Source organism: Pristis pectinata, chromosome 17 (genome assembly GCF_009764475.1).
Source record: "Pristis pectinata isolate sPriPec2 chromosome 17, sPriPec2.1.pri, whole genome shotgun sequence".
NCBI classification, from domain to species: Eukaryota; Metazoa; Chordata; class Chondrichthyes; order Rhinopristiformes; family Pristidae; genus Pristis; species Pristis pectinata.
In genome coordinates this window covers 18633933-18654780 of record NC_067421.1, presented here as the reverse complement: position 1 = coordinate 18654780, position 20848 = coordinate 18633933, and the positions used below count along the sequence as shown (strand labels likewise).

Genomic DNA, 20848 nt, shown 5'->3' with positions numbered 1-20848 from the left:
CAGATGTATACTTGATCGTCAACATGGACAGGGCAGGCCAAAGGGTCAGTTTCTGTGTTGGACACAATGACTCAATAAATGCTGACTTTGGACAAAGCCCAGTTGCAAAAATTGAATAATGCAGAGGCCTACTCAAATCAGTTCTCATGAGTATTAACAGCAGAACAGATTAATACATTTATTCTGTGGGATATTAACTTTAATCATATCCTTTCATATTATTATTGACATGTGACAAACTTGTGGCTGAAAAGATACAAGGTGCAGGAATCGGAAACTTATTTTTTAGCATGAACCCTTGAGGAAATATAAAGTTATTGTAAAAAGTGATTTTCATGGAAAAGGATAGTGCTAATGAGCCACCAGGTATACAAAGAGGGTTTTTTTTTACATTCATGAACTAAATCTAGGCTCTGGTTCCAGCCACTCTGCCAAGTCAAACACAAAGCATTCTTCAGTGTTACTGGGCCTAACAGCCTACAATAATCTACATGAGTTGCCCACCAAAGCTCCCTCTTTTTTCAAAATCCTGTACCTTCTGTCCATGGGTAAAGTTGCATGTTAATATATGCCTCCTGCTTTAATATCTCAATATTAATTGTACTTCTTTGTTTTTGTCAGCATTGCTATCAGCCAAGTCAGCACCAAAGAAGAAAGCCACCTATTGGTTGAACTAAATTAATCTCGTGGTTGCTCTACACTTTCAAGTAATCTACCCTTTTACGGAGAAAGGTCCACTTTGGTGGTAGTGTCATAAATATGGAAAGGAGTAATTAAGGCAAAATTTCAGCTTTGCTACCTGCAGAATATTTGGTCAAATGTCTTCTTTCCTTTTCTCTTTGGCTGAACAGATGATTAAAGAATTAATCTCATTTGATTACACTTAAGCTCCTTCCAGTCTCAATGTTGTAGCTGGATCTAAATTAAAAACCAGATTAAATAAGAATTTGCAATGGATTAAATAGATATAATTCTTTTCATACCATTGCAACTTTGCATAACCTTTTCTTCTGTTTTTTTTTCAAAGGTATTGCCAGTTCATTTTTGCTTACAGTATAGCATTAATGATCTGCAAAAAACAACAGAGAGAATATTTCTAAGGGATTAGTCTTGACAAGAAAAAAATTCTATTAACATAAGACATCAAAATGTCAATGCAGTTTACATTGTAACAAGGGGTGTTACAAGCATGAGATGTTTTAGGTCTGGAATTTCCATGAGTTTAAATCATAATCTGCTCACTTTGCCAAACCAGAAAAACAAAACTAACATGCAAAATGTTAAAAAGGAAATATAACAAGATCTGACATTTCATCCAACACTAATCTCTGCAGTAATTCTAATTTAGTGACTACTTTGAAGAACTGGCTATCAAAGTTGTAATCTTTTGCCACAGGACCTTTCCATTCTATCCTCAAACAACACTTTCAATGTGGGGCATTACTGTTAGGAGCTGCCCCACAATTGCACAGAAGGAATAAAAGATTCTGCAAATTATTTTTAAATACAGCTAATAAGATCAAAATGAATAGATTGTGTTTGCTTGTTCCAAAATAATAAAATTTCATACCATTCAATAGCACAATAAAGTAATGGCACCAATTTGTACTCTGCTTCTGAAATTCGGTTCATTTGAAGTTTACTGTCTAGAGATGAACTAACAGGCAACAGAGCTTCACAGGTCAGATACATGGCTTTTGGTTGGTGATTTCTCTTTACTGGACTCCTAACGTTGTTCCTGAATTAAAGCCTATCACAAGCATCATGATAGAATTACGTTCTGCTCTGTGTTTGAGTTCAGTGCCAACGTACATTGTACCCAGAAACACTCTGTTGATCTTCTTTCTATAGGCATGTAAATCCTTCCATGTCCCAAAAACCAATTTATATTTTTCTCTGTCCCTTTAGAAATGTACTATTTAAGATATATTCTCAAAATGCACCATCTTACATACGTATGTTGTCTTGGTCACAGAGGGCAGTGATGGTGAGGTGTTACTCTGATTGGAGGTCTGTGACCAGTGGTGTTCCACAAGGATCAGCACTGGGACCTCTGTTGTATCTAAATGATTTGGATGAACATGTAAGTGGAATGATTACTATTGCAGACAACACAAAAATTGGTGGAGTTGTGAATGATAAGGAAGGTTGTCAAAGAATTCAGCAGGATATGGAGCAGTTGGAGATGCGGGCAGAGAAATGGCAGATAGAGTTTAATCTGGACAAGTGTGAGGCGTTGCACTTTGGGAGGTCAAATGTAAGAGGAAAGTATACATTAAATGGCAGGACGCTTCGGAGCATAGCTCCCTGAAAGTGGCAAGACAACTAGATAGGGTGGTACAGCATATTTGCCTTCATGAGTCGAAGTGTTGAGTAAAAAAGTTGGGAAGTCATGTTGCAGCTGTATAAAACGTAGTTAGGCCACATTTGGAGAAGTGTGCGCAGTTCTGGTTGCCGCAGGACAGGTAGGATGCGGCGGCTTTGGAGAGGGTGTAGAAGAGCTTCAGTAATCTGTTCTTTGGATTAGCTATAAGGAGAGGTTGGACAAATTTGGCTTGTCTTCTCCAGAGCATTGGAGGCTGAGGGGTGACCTGATAGAGATATATGAAATAGTGAGAGGCATAGATGGGGCAGATAGAGTCTATTTCCCAGTGTGCAAATGTCAAATATTAGAGGGCATAGCTTTAAGGTGAGATGGGGAGAATTTAAAGGAGGTTTACAAGGCCAATTACTCAAAGAATGATAGGTGCCTGGAACATGTTGCCAGGGGAAGTGGTGGAAGCAGAGCTGATAGCAATGCTTAAGAGGCATTTAGACAGACACATGAACAGGCAGGGAATTGAGAAATATAGATCAGTGCAGATGGATATACAATTTAAATTGGCATCATGGTCAGCACAGACATCTTGGGCCAAAGACCCTGTTCCTGTGCTGTACTGTTCCATGCTCATATCAATGCTGGACCACACGCACAACATTTCTGCCTATTCGAGTATCCACTGAACACAAGAACATCTACAATAGGAACAAGAGTAGGTCGTATTTCCCTTTGAGATCGCTGTACCGTTCAGTAAGGTCAGGGCTGATCTGATCTTTGCCTCAGCTCTACTTCCCTCTCTGTTCCTATAACTCTTGGTGTCACTACAGTCCAAAAATCTTCCTCTCTCAGCCTTCGATACATTCGATGACTCAATGTCCACAGGTCTCTGGTTAGAGAAATCCAAAGATTCATAATTGTCTCGGGGAAGAAATTCCTCTTCATCTCTGTCTTAAGTGGACAAACCCTTGATCTTAAATATGTCTCCTTGTTCTAGAATCACGCATGAGGAGAAATATCCTTTCACCATCTTGCATGTCAAACCACCCCAAAAATGTTCAATGTTTCTATGAGATCACCCCCCATTCTTCTAAACACCAGTGAGTAAAGTCATATCCTGTTCGACTCCTTCAAAGACAATTCCTTCATCCGAGGAATCAATTTAGTGAACCTTCTCTCTACTGCTCCCAATATAAGTATATCCCTCCTTAAATAATGAGAACAAAACAGTATATAGGAGTGTAGATATGATATCACCAATACTCTTTCCTATAGCAGCAACATTTCCTTGTTTTAGTAATGTTCCACTAGGGAATGAAGGTCAGCATTTTATTTGTCTTTTGATTACTATTGTACCTGGAGGGTAACTATCTTTGTTCTCCTCAAGAATGATTTACTATAATAAAAACAGATAATGCTGGAAACACTCAGAAATTCAGGCAGCTTGTGGGAAGAGAATCAGCGTGTTTCTTCAACCTGAAATATTAACTATGCTTCTTTTTCCACAGATGCTGCCTGACCTGCTGAGTGTTTCCAACATCTTCTGTTTGCATTTCAGATTCCTAAAATCTGCTGTGTTTTTTTGATTTTCGGGATGATTTACTATAATGGTTCCATTGATGAGGGATTTCTACTATAACATTAGGCTGGAAGAGGGAGAGTTCTCCTTGGAGCAAGGAGTGTTGAAAGGCGATGTGACAGAGGTGTACAAGATTGTGACTGGTTTAGACAGGACAAATAGAGGGAAGCTCTTCCCATCAACAGATGGTTCAAGGACCAGATGGCACAGATTTAATACTGAGAGATATAGATCGTGTAGATAGATATACAGTTTAAATTGGCATCATTTAAGGAGGCCGTGAGGAGATACTTTTATATTCAGAGGGTTGTTATGATCTGGAATTTACTGCTTATAACCATAATGGAAACAGAATCAGTTAGAGCCTTCAAAAGGATTGGCACTGGTGTAAGAATAAATTTTGAAGCTGTACTCAGGAATAAAATAATGGGATTGACAGGATTGGTATCCTAGGAGTGGCACAATGGGCTGAATGACCTCCTTCCATGCTACTATAGTTCTATGATTCTTTACTTTCACAGTCATTCACAAGCTTTCTGATTGTACATTCTTTAAACAAACTAAGAATCAAAAAAAGCAAAATAATAGATGCTGGAAGTCTGAAATGCAGACGAACAATGCTGGAAATACTCAGCAGGTCACCCACCACCTGGGAGAGAGAAACGGAGCTAATGTCCCAGCTTGATATGCTTTCAATGGAATTGGAATACAGTATGCTAGAGTTCACAAGATCACAAGACAAAGGAGCAGAAGTAGGCCATTCGGCCCATCAAGTCTGCTCCATGAGCTCAAATAATACTATTCCTTTCTAGCCCCATTTTCCGGCCTTATCCCCATATCCTTTGATACCTTGACTAATTAGATACCTATCAATCTCCTCCTTAAATGCCCCCAATGATTGGGCCTCCACAGCTATACGTGGCAAAGAATTCCATAATTTCACTATCCGGCTAAAGAAATTTCTCCTCAACTCTGTTTTAAACTGGTACCCTCTAATTATAAGATTGTGCCCTCTAGTCCTGGACTCCCCCACCAGGAAAAGCAGCTTAACCACATCTACTCTGTCCAGTCCTTTCAACATTATAAATGTTTCTATGAGGTCCCCACTCATTCTTCTGTACTCCAATGAATACAGTCCAAGAGCCGACAAACGCTCATCATAAGTAAGCTCTTTCATTCCAGGAATCATCCTCGTAAATCTTTTCTGAACCCTCTCCAACATCAGTACCTCCTTCCTAAGATATAGGGCCCAAAACAGTACTCCAAATTAGGCCTCATCAGTGCCCCATAGAGCCTCATCGACACTTCCTTACTTTTATACTTTATACCTCTCGAAATAAATGCTAACATAGCATTCGCTTTCTTTACCGCCGATCCGACCTGGTGGTTAACCTTTAACTGCACGAGTACCCCCAAGTCCCTTTGTACTTCTGTACTTTGAATTTTCTCCCCATCAAGATAATAATCTGTCCATTTATTTCTTTTTCCAAAGTGTACAACCGCACATTTCTCAACATTGAATCTCATCTGCCATTTCTTTGTCCATTCTCCTAAACTATCTAAGTCTCTCTGCAACCTTCCTATTTCTTCAGTACTCCCAACTCCTCCACCTATCTTGGTGTCATCTGCAAACTTAGTCACAAAACCATTTACTCCATCATCCAAATCACTAATGTACAAAGTAAAAAGAAGCGGCCCCAACACTGACCCTTGTGGAACACCACTAGTAACCGGCAGCCAACCAGAATAGGATCCCTTCATTCCCATCCTTTGCTTTCTGCCAACCAGCCAATGCTCCACCCATTCCAATATCCTACCTGTAATTCCATGACCTCCCATCTTATTAATCAGCCTCTTGTACGGCACCTTGTCAAAGGCCTTTTGAAAGTGTAAATACACAACATCCACAGCCTCTCCCTTATCCACCCTACCTGAGATTTCCTCAAAAAACTCCAATAGGTTGGTCAGGCAGGATCTTCCCTTCACAAAAGCATGTTGGCTTCGGCCTATCTTGCCTTGCACCTCTAGGTATTCCATAACCTCATCCTTGAGGATCAATTCCAATAACTTTCCCACCACCGATGTCAGACTAATAGGTCTGTAATTTCCTTTATGCTGCCTCCCACCCTCCTTATACCGCAGAACTACATTTGCAACCTTCCAGTCCTCCAGAACCATGCTGGAGTCTATTGATTCCTGGAAAATTATCACCAATGCCTCCACAATATCTGAAGTCACCTCCTTCAGAACCCGGGGGTGCACCTCATCTGGTCCTGGAGACTTTTCTGTCTTTAGTCCATTTAGCTTTCCTAGCACCTTCTCTCTCATGATCTTATCTGAACTCAGTTCCATTCCCTGAGACCCCTGACCATCCGGTATATTGCTGATGTCCTCCACAGTGAAGACCAATGCAAAATACTCATTTAGTTCCTCTGCCATCTCATTATCATCCATTATAATCTCTCCCGCACCATTTTCAATTGGTCCTATATCAACCCCTGTCTCTCTTTTATTCTTCATATATTTACAAAAACTCTTGGTATCTTTTTGAATGTTGTCTGCCAACTTCCTTTCATAATTCATCTTTTCTTTCCTAATGACCTTCTTAGTTTCTTTCTGTAAGTTTTTAAAAGTTTCCCAGTCTTCTGTTTTCCCACTAATTTTTGCTTCCTTGTATGCCCTCCCTTTTGCTCTCATGTTATCCTTCACCTCTCTCGTTATCCACATTAGTGCCATTTTTCCATTCATAACCTTCTTTTCTCTTGGAATATATCAATCCTGCATTTTCCTCATTTCTTGTAGTTTTTATATGTGCACCGTTGTAGTTGACAGTAGCAGGAACAGAACTAAAAGAAGAACTCTGTAATAAGGTGAAGAGCAGGAGTATTTAATGACAAAAATGTTGAGGTGGCAAGAAAAGAAGCAGAGACAGAGTCAGAAGAGGAGCAGGAAAGATGGGGGAGGGAAACAGCAACAAAATAGGACTGGACCAGACAAGAGACACTGTGTGTTCCAATTTACTATAACCAGTACTTTGGGAGATCCCCTACTTTCCTGAAATAAAACTGATTACATGTATTATATTGCGTGTTTGCCTCTGTATAAACAGAGCATGCAGGAGATGGCAAAGGGAAGTGGAATTCATTTTGATCAAAAGCCAAGCCTGCAGGCCTGGTAACTTGCTTATGATTTTCATTAAGGTGGGTTAGGAGGTCACTTTCCTTTATGAAATAGGCTCAGGGTCCCAATTTTCCATATTCTACATCCTCCTTCCTTTGCTTTCTTTTGCGTGCCTGGAAATGAGAATAGGAAATTTGAGAAAAGGAATTTGTAACTGTCTTATTTCATATTTTGGAATGGTTTTGATCCTTTCCATTTCTTTTCCCTTCTCTCTTGAAAGCAGCAACATGTATTTGGTTCAACCCATACATTGGGACAACAAATGACCACTCTCTACAAGTATGCATGGACAACTAGGGCGATGCTATGTTGAATACTCCTAGGGAGTGCACGTCAGTCACACAGGGATACACAGTCTGTGCTGTTCCGCCCACTCATCTCCATGGAAGTAAAATGATAGAATCTGAGATGAAGATTTCTTAACTACATAACTAGAACTTGTTCAGCCTATCGAGTTTATGCTGGGTCTCAGAGAATTCCCATTAATCCCATTCCCCCACTTATTTCCCTTAAAGCCTATCCTCTCTCACTTGCTCATTAACTCTGTGCTGATTCTCTTGCCGTCCACCTACACTAGGGTAATTCACACTTGCCTTTGAACCTACCAACCAGCACATCTTTGAGACATGGGTGGAAATGGAGCATCGGGAAAGTCCCTTCTCCACTCAGGGAGAATGTGTAAGCTCCATATGGGTAGCTCCTGAGGTCAGGCTCAAACTTGGGTTGCTGGAGCTGTGCCCATTTCAAAGAGCTCAAAACTGGGCATTAGGAGACAGCATCAAAGCCAGTTTGTCCTTCTGCAGCCTGAGGACACCTAAATAAAACAGAGCAAACTGACACGAGTCCTGATGTAATCAGCAAATTCAGGGCAGATCAGGATTTTCCTGGTCCCAGTGGCTCAGTTATCAAAACAGGGCATACTGCATTAAAGTTGGAATCCATTTTATACCAGTGGAATGACTGAGTGCGCGGCACTTCCTCATTACCCACTCTCCACACCCCTCCAATAAAAATACACATTGCAAAAGCACATTTTCATAGCCATGCATTTCTTGGGGCAAATTGAGACATAGCACTTCTCCACTAAGTGGACCATTTGTTTTTTGTATTAAAGTGCAAGTAAATATGAGCACGATGTGATCTGTGTCTTATTTCCATGTCTTTTTTGTCTGGGGATCTGAGGGGTCCTCACTGAAGTACAAGCAAAATAAAACCGTTAAATGAAGAAGCGAGTGAGTGGTACCATGATAAAAAACAGGCATGTCTTCCTGAAAGTTTCTTTTTCTTATGTCTTGCATAATTTAAACCTTTTTTAAACCTTGTATTAATTACATCATTTCAAAGAATGTGAAAAAATGCATTCTGTACTTTGAATAGGACTTACTTTATGTTTATTTGACAAATATTAAACTATAATTTTTGGCACAAGGTCCTTTTAGAGTCTGTGCAATTGGAAACTTCCTTAATTTTTGCATCGTACATGAGCAAATGGACCATACATCTGGAAATTTTATAGTGGAAAAAGAGTAAAAAAGATCCTTTCCCACTTTAGTATGATGTCATGAGGGGAAGATGCAAAGGCTACAGCAGCATTAAGACACAAGGTCAAGTTGTTTATTTGCTTTAATATTATACTTGTACTGACAATGGTGGAAAGAGCATCCAGGTATAGGTGCCAAAAGTACTGATGGAATGGTGGATAATACTGACAACTGCACTGTTAATGCTTGTTAAAGATTAAGCATTTCATTTGATAATTATACTTGATGTAAGTATTTCTGCAATGGAAGTCAACTTTAGGCACAACAACCTTGCATGAAAATAAATTGATAATTAGAATTATTAAAACAAGGTGACGAAGAGATTTCAAACCCAACCTTTGCTCTGTTTGCACCAATTTACTGCTCACCTTTTCTCTCAACGAGCAGAACATCATTATGCCACCTAAAAATCATTAAAGCTCCTGATTAAATGACTCATTTCTCCGCAGAATTTCCTTGATTGATTACCAACACTTTCTTAATCCAAGAATTAAACACTCAAAACCCTTAATTAGGATAAAGTCTTGAGTGATAAATCTAACTTTACATGAAGTTGTTCAATACATGGGTTAAATTACAGGATAAAAGACCACCTATTTCTGGCTTTCATTTAAATTACTGCATTAGTTTTATTAAGCATTTTGAGAACTTTGCATTTAGTCCAAATTGGGTTGACTTTTTTTAAATCACCCACAACAACTTTGCTCATTCACTTTAGTAGTAAAGGCACTCTGTCAGAGCTGAATTAATCTTGAAAGATAATATTGATTCAGACAGTGCTGGTTCCACAGTCTCTCAGCAGCACAGTCCATCCTCGATCAATACGTGACTGAAAGGAGGTATATTTCACAGGTACAATCCTCCATTCCTTGCCACCATCTGTCACACACCTTTCAATAACCTAATAGACCTAATGTGTGAAAATTGATTTGGTGGGTGAATGTGAACTTCCAATGATTTACACCCTATTTTGTATTGATAAGATTCAATTGATTTCAACAAGTAATAAAATATTTAGGTAAATCTCACTGGTGCTTTTAAAACACTGTCAGCACAAGCTGAGCACATCGGAAATTGAAGTGATTAAAAAAAGAAGCTTTCTGAAGCAGGGACAAATGCACAACAAAGTGGCTGCACACAAAGATGCCTGATTTTGCACAATTTTAATTGTGTCATCCACTTTTCAAAACTATCATTTTTGAGGATTTTTTTTTGTTTTCTTCTTAAGTTAGCCAACAGCTTCACATGCTGTTACAGTGCATGATCTGGGATATCAGGTTTAAACCTAACATTACTTTATAAGAAATTGTTTAATATGTTGACAGCGGTCTTGGTTAAAATTTAAGGAGGAAAATGGCGCAGGAACGTGGTGGCTCATTGCGAGCTGCTCTCTGCAGATCTACTTATTACTTCTACTCTACCTTATGCAAGAGTATACCTTATGAACCGTATGCAAGACAAGTTTTTCACTGTACCTTGGTATAATTGACAATAATAAACCAAGACCAATACCAATATGAAACATATCCTATATACAAGAAGGAAAGGGAACCCTAATATTAACCTGAACAAGTAACAACATGTTAAAAAGAAGATACTTTATAAGAAATTGCTTTGGACTGAGCTCCCGTGCAGGCAGTGGTTCCAGATGGAATTTTCATCCATCCATCCTTTTAATGTTCAGCACACATCCGTGTACTGCAGCGCTAACGCTGGAAACGTAGTCGGTTGCCAGGGTATCTGACCACCCACTCGCTGGTAGAACTGAACACTGAGCCCAGTGGTGGTCCTAACTCATACTAAGCTGAGGGGCTGAGAATGCACTCCACTCCTGGTCCCTCAGCTTTACGTCAGCCATAGTTGGTGTACAAGCAGCAATCACATTCATTTGAATGGGGTCACTGACTTTTTTTAAAAGACAAATTCAAGGCAAGTTTACTACGGATAAACAGTAGTTCAATGTATTTTTAACTAAATTTCTTTCTTTTTTTTTGTATTATTTGAATCCATCCGAACTGTTTTCATGTGCCTCTGAAACATGTCAATGCTGAACTGTCAAAAGTTGTTATGGCACTTTCTGGGGCAGTCCTGAAGCCACTTGGGTCCCACTCTGCCTCGTGTAAGGGATGCAGAGTGAAGATCTCCAGAGGACGCCTTTCGGCTGAAATAGGGACTGTGCAGTCTGGAGAGTAGGGGGTGAACACAAGGTGGGGGCCTGTTCAAGTGTGACCTACCCCAATAGCATTGTTCATGATTGGTGACTCTGGGTGGAATGAAAACTCCTGAATTATCCCAGTCACACAAAATTATCTATGGTGGATTAAAAAAGGCAAGCTATATTAAATATTGCTTCTTTAAAAATAACATCAAAGCATAGGAAGTGACTTTTGGAAAAAAGCAGAAGGCTGAGTCAAGAATTCAACAGATCTTGAAGAGATGCATGGGGTGAGGACACATATTAGGTATGTTATGCTTTGTTCTTTTTTTTCCCCAATGCAATTTCAAACCATTAATAGATTACAGTCTTCTTGCAATTTCTCTGTGTGCATCAGATTAGCAAATAAAAGGATGTACTTTTGTGATAAAGTTTTTATTAATAAATTAGTTTGAAGAGATAGAAAAAATGCAGGTTAAACTAACTTTTGAGCAAAGAAATGCAGATCAGGCTCAGACACAGCGAGTCTGCTACATTTTTCATTGGAATGGCTCAGCCTAGACACATCAAATCAACCTAACAATTAACTGACAATTGAATAAATTCTAACCAAAACCCACTTAGTACTTAACTCATTGATTGCAACTGATCTAATTAGACCAAATCTTCGGGAAGACGACTGTGCAAATACAGTTGCAAATTTAGAGAGAAACAATTATTCAGAATCTTGTTCCAATTTAGCAGTCAGGCTGGTTTCCAAATTTCAGATAAAAATGAATTTACAGCAGTGGAGCAAAAGCTGCAGATTTTAGAAGTTAATCCAATTCTGGAAGTTGTGTGGGAGCAGTTTTCATTTATGAAATATTACTTGAGCAAAATGAGGTCTAGAGAGGCCACACATATTTTTTGCAGTGAGCTCCCAAGGCAGGGAAATGGGCTTTCAACACAGTGGCAATTGCAAAATTAAATTTCACCTCCAAAAGAGCAGGAGTGGGGTATTCAACCCCTCAAGCCTCTGCTGTCAATCAATTAGATCATGGTTGATCTGATCCAACTCCATCACTCTCTATATTCTAATCTAAAATCCATCAATCTCATTTTTAATATTCCCATTGACCCATGTCTCAGGATTTTTGAGGATGAGATATTTGCTCTGCCCTTCCTACGAAGAAATGCTTCTTGACGCAACGTCTGATTAGCCTTGCTCTAATTTAATGTTTTTTTTCTGGACTCTCCCACCACTGAAAATAATCTACTGCATCAAATCCTTTAATCATATTGAACACCCCAATTAGATCAACTGTTAATCTATTATAATTCAAGTTAAATTACCCTAGTGTATGCAACCTTCCCTCATAATTGAAGGCTTCGAATCTCAAAGAATCTGCACCGTACTCTCTCCGAGGCCAATACATCCTGAGTGAAATGGGGAAAGCTTAATACACTTTGCCGGATGGGCTCTGACTGAAGCTTTATACCGCTGGCATTTCACCAACATACAACATAAAACATATTTGGTTTCAAAGTCAGAATTTCTCTTGCTCTTAACGTCAATGTTGCATGGGTACAAGAACTCAGCACTATATCTGAGACTGAGTATAAAGGGAACTAGGAGACAAAATATGTTGATCTGTCTCAGAATCATATAGCCCAATGAAGCTCCATTCAGTCCTTCTTATCTTTGCACCTTCTTTGAAAGATTTCTGGTCTGGCCCAGCATTACTCTTCCATTTCAATTCCTTTTTGTTGGTCGCCATTTAACACACTTCCACCAACACGTTATTAAAACTGTGTTAAGGAAATAATCCTGAACTTCCCTCTTTTCCAAATTATCTTGAACCTGTGTCATCTGGCTACTGCCAATGGAAACACTAACTCTTAGTTCACACTATCAAAATGCCAATATATCTGACCACAACCTATTGGCTGATCCTCGAACACATTGATAGAAGCTGGTGACACTCACATTGCCCAGTTTGTAATTGAGCCCTGTGGACCTCAAAATCCCAAAACTGTGATGGAAGGTCAACAGGAGCTCATTCACCTCCAGGAGAGGCGGAAACTAGGCACAAATGAAATAACTTTCCAGATTCAGCAAGTGACAAAGAATTTATTTCAATAATTGCATTTAAAATACTAATCTGAAAAATATATAAAGGTTAAATAAACCAGCTTCTCTGAGCTATAAATCCCTCATTAATCAAAGGACAATAATTGCAGCAAAGACTTGGCTCTGAAATACTCCCGGTTTACTAGATTTGCCCTGAGTGCCTAATTCCCTTTACCAAAGATGCTTATAGCCCTTGCGCACCATCATGAGGAAGTCAGCATTGTTTGCAGGAAGTGCAGGGGGATTACTGTGGGAAGTGGATAGGTTTATGATTTTAAACTGAACATCTTGTATTCAGGCTCCCAAACATTCAATGGTTAAATCTGTTGCAGTAAGTATGAAAAGCCTTTGAATACAATGAGCTGTCACGTGTCTCCGGGAATGGTTCATTTGCCAAGTCTTAAGAAAATGTGTCGAGGGCATGAAAGGAGGCAGGGTATGAATGCAAAGATGATGAATAAGTAAATATTTAATTACATACAAAAACACATCTCTCTCCTGAATGAAGTTTTTATATGAATATTACGAACACATATTAAAATCCTATTCAAATATGGCACCAACTACAATACATAATGCACTGCCTGTACACTTACCATGGCTGTCAGGATGTGAAACTCAGTGCACCACCATTGAAGAATATCTAGATATAGGAATATTGACAAATGAAACCAAAAAATGGCCACCAATATTTTAGGTAAAGTCAGCTTTCTTTCCTGTAAGCACTCTTGCTGTGAGCACAGCTGTTGAAAATCAGTGAAAACCCTTAAGTTAAATGCCAAAATCCACATGGAGAAACCTGGTAGGCAGGCCATTCAGCCCACTTGTCCATGCTGGTACTCATATTCCACAGGGCTGCCTTCTATTCCTTTCTCCCTCATTTGGCCTTCTTTAAAAGTCAACTGAGTGAGTAGAATTTAAAAAAATACCCATCAATTTAAATGATAATATTTCACTAATCTTTGGGTAGGAGGGAAGTTAGGACTCAATAATATGGGAAGGAAGGACCGTGACAGACCCTTAATTGGACCATCAGTAGGATTTTGTCTTTGACTGGTTCGTTGTGTTACAGAGCGTCAGTCTTTAAAATTGTTAGTGCTGTCAATTTGATGTCTAAAAGCAGACCGGATCCAAAATGTTTCCTTGCTCATGGTCCCTGTGGTGTATGTCACGCCACTTCAGTGATGGATTTTGTTTGAACTCCTGAACTGGACGCATTCTAGCAATAAATCCCGAGCCCTCAATTCATCAGCAAACAGAGTTAAAAAAATGAGTACAACACAAGTGATGGAGAGGTCACAATTTTGTGTTAATAGTGGCTCCATAAATGTTTTAACTCTTCTGATTAATGCAATCTCCAAGCCAGATAGCACGGTTTATGTGAAGTAAAAGATCACAGATATTAGATTTTAACATTGTAAATCACACAGAGACTGGGGAGTAAAAGCTTTGTGCTCCAACTGACGGCGGGAGGCAAAAACAGCTTTTTCTTTTATAAGCATGCAAGGGGAAAGAGTGTGACTGCAATTAAAGGGTTCCTTCTGACTGCGCGGACAGCAGGGTAGTTATTGAAAAATGGATGGCTTTAACCACTTCGCTGCCACAAGGCAGCAACATTTCACCGAGTGATGTTGAAACATGCATCAGTAATCCTACACACAGCACTCAGCACAGCAATGGTTTCCAGAAGTCTGACTGGGTATCAGTGACTTGCAAATAGAGTCACCATCCATACCCAAAGTATCTAATCCTCTCCATATAACGAGTTCAGGTTCTGATTTCATGACATTGTAAAAGTTAAACCTCCAAAGGTCAGCATGTGACTTAAGTCTGGCCAGTGGGGTGTTTTCAAACAGTCATGAATCAAAAGGGTCATGAATCCAGAAACTCCCCGAACTTGCTGTCGTCCTCACAGGCAGAGCTGCCTTGCTCTGTAGATCAAAGCAATGTGACGCACATTTCAGAATTGCCCTCAGTTTTACAGGTTACCGTACTAAAGCTTAAAGCGAATATTTCCCTGGCACTGCAGTTTCTGCTGAGATACAAACAGGCAAAATCATCCACCGTGTAAACAGTCCTTTGCATTTCAAAGGCTGGAGTCAGTTTACTTCATCACCTCAAACTTGAACTGTCAAATGGGAATGCGCAACTGATATATGAAATGGGGGAAATCGTCAGAAATATTTCCTATTGTTTTTTTCCCCAATTCTTGTAACAAAAGCTGGTGTTTCAGTTTTTGTTAGATTAGGCAGGTCACAATTGTTTAGGCAAAGTGTTGACCTGAAACCTTAACTCTGTTTCTCTCTCCACAGATGCTGCCGGACCTGCTGAGTGCTTCCAGCATTTTCTGTCCCCCCCCACCGACTTCCAGCATCCACAGTTCTATTTTCCGAATTCCATAACTATGTCTGTCTGTCACTGTATAAGCATAACGGGGCCCTCTATTAATGCACTCTATTCAATTTCCTGTTTCTATTGCTAACGGGACGTTAACATTCGGCTGTTAAGTGAGACCAGAGGAATTCTTCTATCTGTTAGGAAAATGCCAATGCTTGTATAATTTTGTTATAAGTTAAACATTGCCTTTCGAATTCAGCTTCTTGTCACTTTCCAGAAACATTGCTTTAGATGTTTAAACTATTGTTTAACCCTGGGAGTAAATTGTGACCACTGCATAGGCCTTTCGTTTATCTGGAGTAGGTTGTAAATGAGGACATTTCTGTGGGTTCCTCGGAGCGTTTAAATGTTCAGCTTTTGCAGCAGTTCAGTTTGTGTTGGATGGAACCTGATTAAAAGAACGTGCATGGTTTGTAAACTGCAAAGAACACTTGGGCTTCAAAGTGATGAACCGGCAATTTTGTTTCAAGGGATCTGCTAATTGGAAAAACAAAACTTAAATCAAAGGACATGGTTTATTTACAGAACTTTGAAGGCATGAATGGTAACAGCACTGTCCATTGTAATTTCAATGCGCCCCAATTTATCCCACACTCCCATTTTATCCCTCGCAATCCAGAAGATGCCAGTTCCCACTGGGATGCTTTTGTCACTCGTCGCAGCCCAGACTGAGTGTGCTCACTGGCGGTAACATCACTGATTCAAATGCTCCCGCCCCATTCAATGACCGGAGTAGTGAATATCTGCAGCAATCCAAAGCAAAAACTTGGCTTTTCCCTTGGTCCAATGGGACTAAAATCAGCGTTAGTTCTAAAACAATGACAACTATGGGGAATTGAACTTGGGCACTTAACACTCCACTGCCTCTCCTCTTTTCCCTCAATAAATCAAAGCTTCTTATCAGCATCCTCAAAACCTGAACTTCATTTTTATTTTCTCTCTCTCTTTGCTCCTGCCCTCTCCAGACTCATTCTAAGATCCACCTCCTCTCCATCCACCAAACTCTTGACAATTTATCTTTCCTCTATGCTAACCGGTGTTTAACATGCATCTTTTCAGTGAGTTACTTCCCTCTCAATTTTGAAGCTGCCATCCTTGTTTCCTCTTCCAAAAACTTACTTTTAATTCTATCATTACAAACGTTTTTTTTTGTCAAACATTGCTTTCCTTTGAAGGACTTTCAAGACTATTGATGATTTCCAGATGCATTATAAAACTCTGGTTAGGCCACACCTGGAGTATTGCATTCATTTCTGGTTGCCCCATTACAGGAAGGATGTGGAGGCCATGGAGAGGGTGTAGAAGAGGTTTACCAGGATGCTGCCTGGATTAGAGGGCATGTGCTATAAGGAGAGGTTGGACAAACTTCAGTGGTTTGGAGCGGCAGAGGCTGAGGGGAGACCTGACAGAAGTTTGTAAGATAATGAGAGGCATGGATAGAGTAGACAGCCAGTATCTTTTTCCCAAAGTTGAAATGTCTAATACTAGAGTGCATGTATTTAAGGTGAGAGGGGGTAAGTTCAAAGGAGATGTGTAGGGCAAGTTCTTTTTACACAGAAATTGGTGGTTACCTGGAATGTGCTGCCAGGGGTGCCAGTGGAGGCAAATATGATATAGAGGCATTTAAGATGCTCTTAGATAGGCACAGGAATATGCAGAGAATGGAGAGATCTGGACATTGTGCAGCCAGAAGGGATTAGTGTAGTTAGGTGTTTAATTACTAGTTTAATTAGTTCAGCACAACATGTTAGGCTGAAGGGCCCGTTCCAGCTGTACTTTTCTAATGATCTCTTCCAATAAAAGAATAAACTTCTCATCGATGGAGTCCCACAGAGAGTCCCCACGTTACGGTCGGGTTCCGTTCCCGAGAAGGGTTCATAGGTTGGAAATAAACAACGAGTGCGTGCAAGAGGGTCACAGAAACAGCCATGATGGGAGAGCGAGCAGGCGTGGGAAGAGTGGCCGCCAGCCGACCTCACTGACCCAGTGAGTGAGCAAGTCTGCTCAGTGCTCCCAGCTCTGCTCAGCTTGACCCAGTCCCTGACTGTTGTGGCCCTCAGGGTGGTAGGGAGAGAAGGAATGTGGAAATGCCCCGTTCTGTTCCCACTCTGCAGAAGGTGCCTGCAGCCCTGCAGATGCCATAAAATCCATCCAGTTGGTCTCCCAAACCCTTGTTCATAAGTCGGACGTTTGTAACCGGGTGAGGACCTAAACAGAAACAGGTCCACTGGTTTACTGAGTTCACGCTGAGAATCAAAAACTCATTCACGTTAATCCCATTGTATTCTCCCGACCCCATCAAGAACACAACATAGAACAGAACAGTACACCACAGGAACAGGCCCTTCGGCCCACGATGTCTGTGCCAAGCATGATGCTGAATTAAACTAATCCCTTCTGCCTGCATATGATCCATAGCCCTCCATACTCATGTGCCTATCTGAAAACTTCTTGAACGCCACTGCCATATCTGCTTCCACTACAACCCCGGGTAGCATGTTCCAGGCACCTACCACTCTCTATGTGGAAAAAACTTGCTCCACACATCCCCTTTTAACTTTGTCCCTCTCACCTTAAAGTTATGCCCTCTAGTACTTGACATTCCTTCTCTGGAGAAAAAAAAATTGCTGTCCACCCTATCTACGCCTCTCATAATTTTATAAGTGTATCAGGTCTGCTCTCAGCCTCTAACGGTCCAGAGAAAGCAAACCAAGTTTGTCCTTCCTTTCCTTATATCTAATCCAGGTAGCATCCTGGTAAACCACTTCTGAACCCTCTTCAAATCCTCCACATCCTTCCTTTAATGGGGTGACCAGAACTACATGCAATAATCCAAGTGTATGCAACTCCAATTAGCACTGCACTCATCTGCACACTGGGGTAATTTACAGTGACAAATTAAGTTACCAATCCACATGTTTTTGGCATATGGGAGGAAACCGAAGTATGGAGGGAAACTGCATGGCCGAGGGGAGAACAGAAAGAGCCTGGACCAAAGTTCTGCATGTCTTTGTGGCTGTTGCACATCATCTGTCTTCACCTTCCTCAATCTCAACATAGTTCATTGCATCCATTTCTTCCAATAACCCTTCAAACATCTAGAGATAAGACATGGGAGCAGGAGTAGGTCAAATGCTCCATCAAAATTGCTATGCCATTCATCACAAAATGCCTTTGTCTACATTCCAGCCCAATCACCATATTGCTTAATTCCTTTAATGTATAAAAATCTATCAAATTCAGCCTTGAATACACTCAATAATAGAGCATTCACAGCCCTCGAGAGAAAAGAATTTCAAAGATTCAAAGCCTTTGAATAAAGAATTTCTCCTCATCTCAACCCTAAAAGGCTGAGCCTTATCCCGAGACAATGTAACCTAAATGTAGTCTATCCAGCCAGAGGAGATGGTCTCTCAGCAATTACCCTTGATTGAAACCTATACGATCCCAGGGGATCTGTACAATGTAGGTGGATGTAGAGATGTTTTTTCTTGTGAGAGAATCAAGAATCAGGGGTCACTATTTAAAAATAAAGGGTCATTTATTTAAGAAAGAGGTGGGCAATTCTTTTCTTTCCCCCTCAAAGGACTTTGGAATGTGTGCTTCAAGAACTCCCTTTCTCAAAGGGCTATGGAAGGAAAGTTTATTTAAAGGATAGATACTTAATAAGGAAGAATGGAAATATTCATATGTATGCATGTTCCCTCTCATTATCTTGCATTTTTCAATGCATCACCTCTCTTTCTTACAAACTCCAGTGAGGCATAGCCTACACGATCATCCACAATGGACCAATCTGTCATGCCATGAATCAAATTAGTGAACCTTTGCTGCACTTCCAGCAAGCCAAGCATTCCCTTGGAATGGAGATGAAAACTGCTTGTCCAGTCTTCTTCTACTGATGTGATGTCACCAGAGCCCTGTGCAGGTGCAGCAAGACATCCTTACTTTTATCCTTCAAGCCCTTTCAATGAAGATTAACATATCATTTTGGCTTCCTTAATGCATGCTCTGCCTATATGTTAACTTCTTGCATTTTGTGTACCCAAATCCTGTTATACAGGAGTTTCTCACCATATAAAATTAAAATGCTCTGTTGCTGGTTTCTTACCAAAGTGAATAGTGTCACATTATCCCATATTATTCTGCATTTGTCACCTTCTTGTCCGCATTTAACAGTCGACTCATTTTGCATCCTTCACATTGCTCACTTTCTCATCCACCTTTGTGACATCAGCAAAACTAACACACATCGCTCTCTCTGTTCATGTCAATCATTAATATAGCTTGTAAATATGATCCGTGTGACATCCCACAAGTGACAACCTTCTAACCTGGAACAATGAATTCATTTCTGCTCTGCCCTTTACTTGGTCTTCTGTCCATGCTAATATATTATTGTTAACCCAGTGAACCCTTGCTTGATGAGGCAACCTTTTATATGGCACTTCATAAAAACATCATTGAAAGGGAAAAAACACTCGATTAGCACCCTATTCAGAACTCTAAACATTCACCATTTCCTCTATCACAGTGCAGAGCTGCTACAGTTTGGATCATCTACAAATTGCACTGCAGTTATTCACTACTCTAATAGCATGTCCCAAATCCATGCCCTCTTCTACTAAGAAAGACAAGGGCAGCAGAAGTACAGGAACAGCACCATTTGCACATTACCCTCCAAGTCACACACCATCCTGAACAGGAAGTATATTGCTATTCCTTCATTGACATTGGATCTAAATCCTGGAACACTTACCTCAACAATACTGTAAAATATCTTCATTAGAAGGACTGATTTGTCACCACCTTCACACCTGCACCCCTAATGGAGAATTAATTCTTGCCACATCCTGAAAAATTAATAAATAAAATGATTCCCTTTAAACACCAACATGGCTGTATTGCTAGGTACATGCTCAAAAATCTTAGATTTATAAAACATGACCTTGCTTTTATAAAATCATATTGAAACTTTTGATATGATTAGGCATAATCAAAGTTCCCTGTTGCACGCCATTTTCCTGACAATTGATGTTAGGTTAATTTGTATCAAGGAAAACAGGGAATATGGGATGTGTACAGGAAAGTGCACTGAGGTACAAGATCAGCCATGATTTATTAAATGGCAGAGCAGGCACAAGGGGCCAAATGGGCTACTCCTGGTTCTATGTTTATGTTCTTATGTTCTGTAATTCTTTATTTACTCTCTCTCTCTCTCTCTCTCCTTTTTCTCTCTCTCTCTCCTCTCCCTCTCCCTCTCTCCTGAGTTTTTGCCAATCCTGGTGGCAGCCTTTCACCTATTTACTACTCTGTAGTTCCTACCTCACATCTTTTCAACTTTTCACTTCCCTATCATACTTTAATCCCCTTAAAGCACAACTCTATATTCCAAATACAAGTTCCTTCTTCTTATGCCTTCCATGTTTAACACAGACATCTGTCCATTTGGCAGCTTCACAAAAATTAATTACAAAATCACAGTTCATAAAATATTTTGAGCTTTGGTTATTTTGAGCAGTTCAAAAGGTTTTCACCTTGTTAGTCCCCCCGTCTTTTCCAGTTTAGG

General features: G+C 40.1%; 1 long non-coding RNA gene across 1 annotated transcript in view; it reads right to left on the bottom strand.

The window, feature by feature from the left end:
- The window catches only part of LOC127579475 (uncharacterized), a 38344-nt gene extending 18218 nt beyond the window's left edge, over positions 1-20126 (bottom strand). Inside the window, exon 1 of the long non-coding RNA XR_007957672.1 lies at positions 20039-20126. This is a non-coding gene — a long non-coding RNA (uncharacterized LOC127579475). The remainder of the gene's footprint in view (positions 1-20038) is intronic.
- Between the last annotated feature and the right edge of the window lie 722 nt (positions 20127-20848).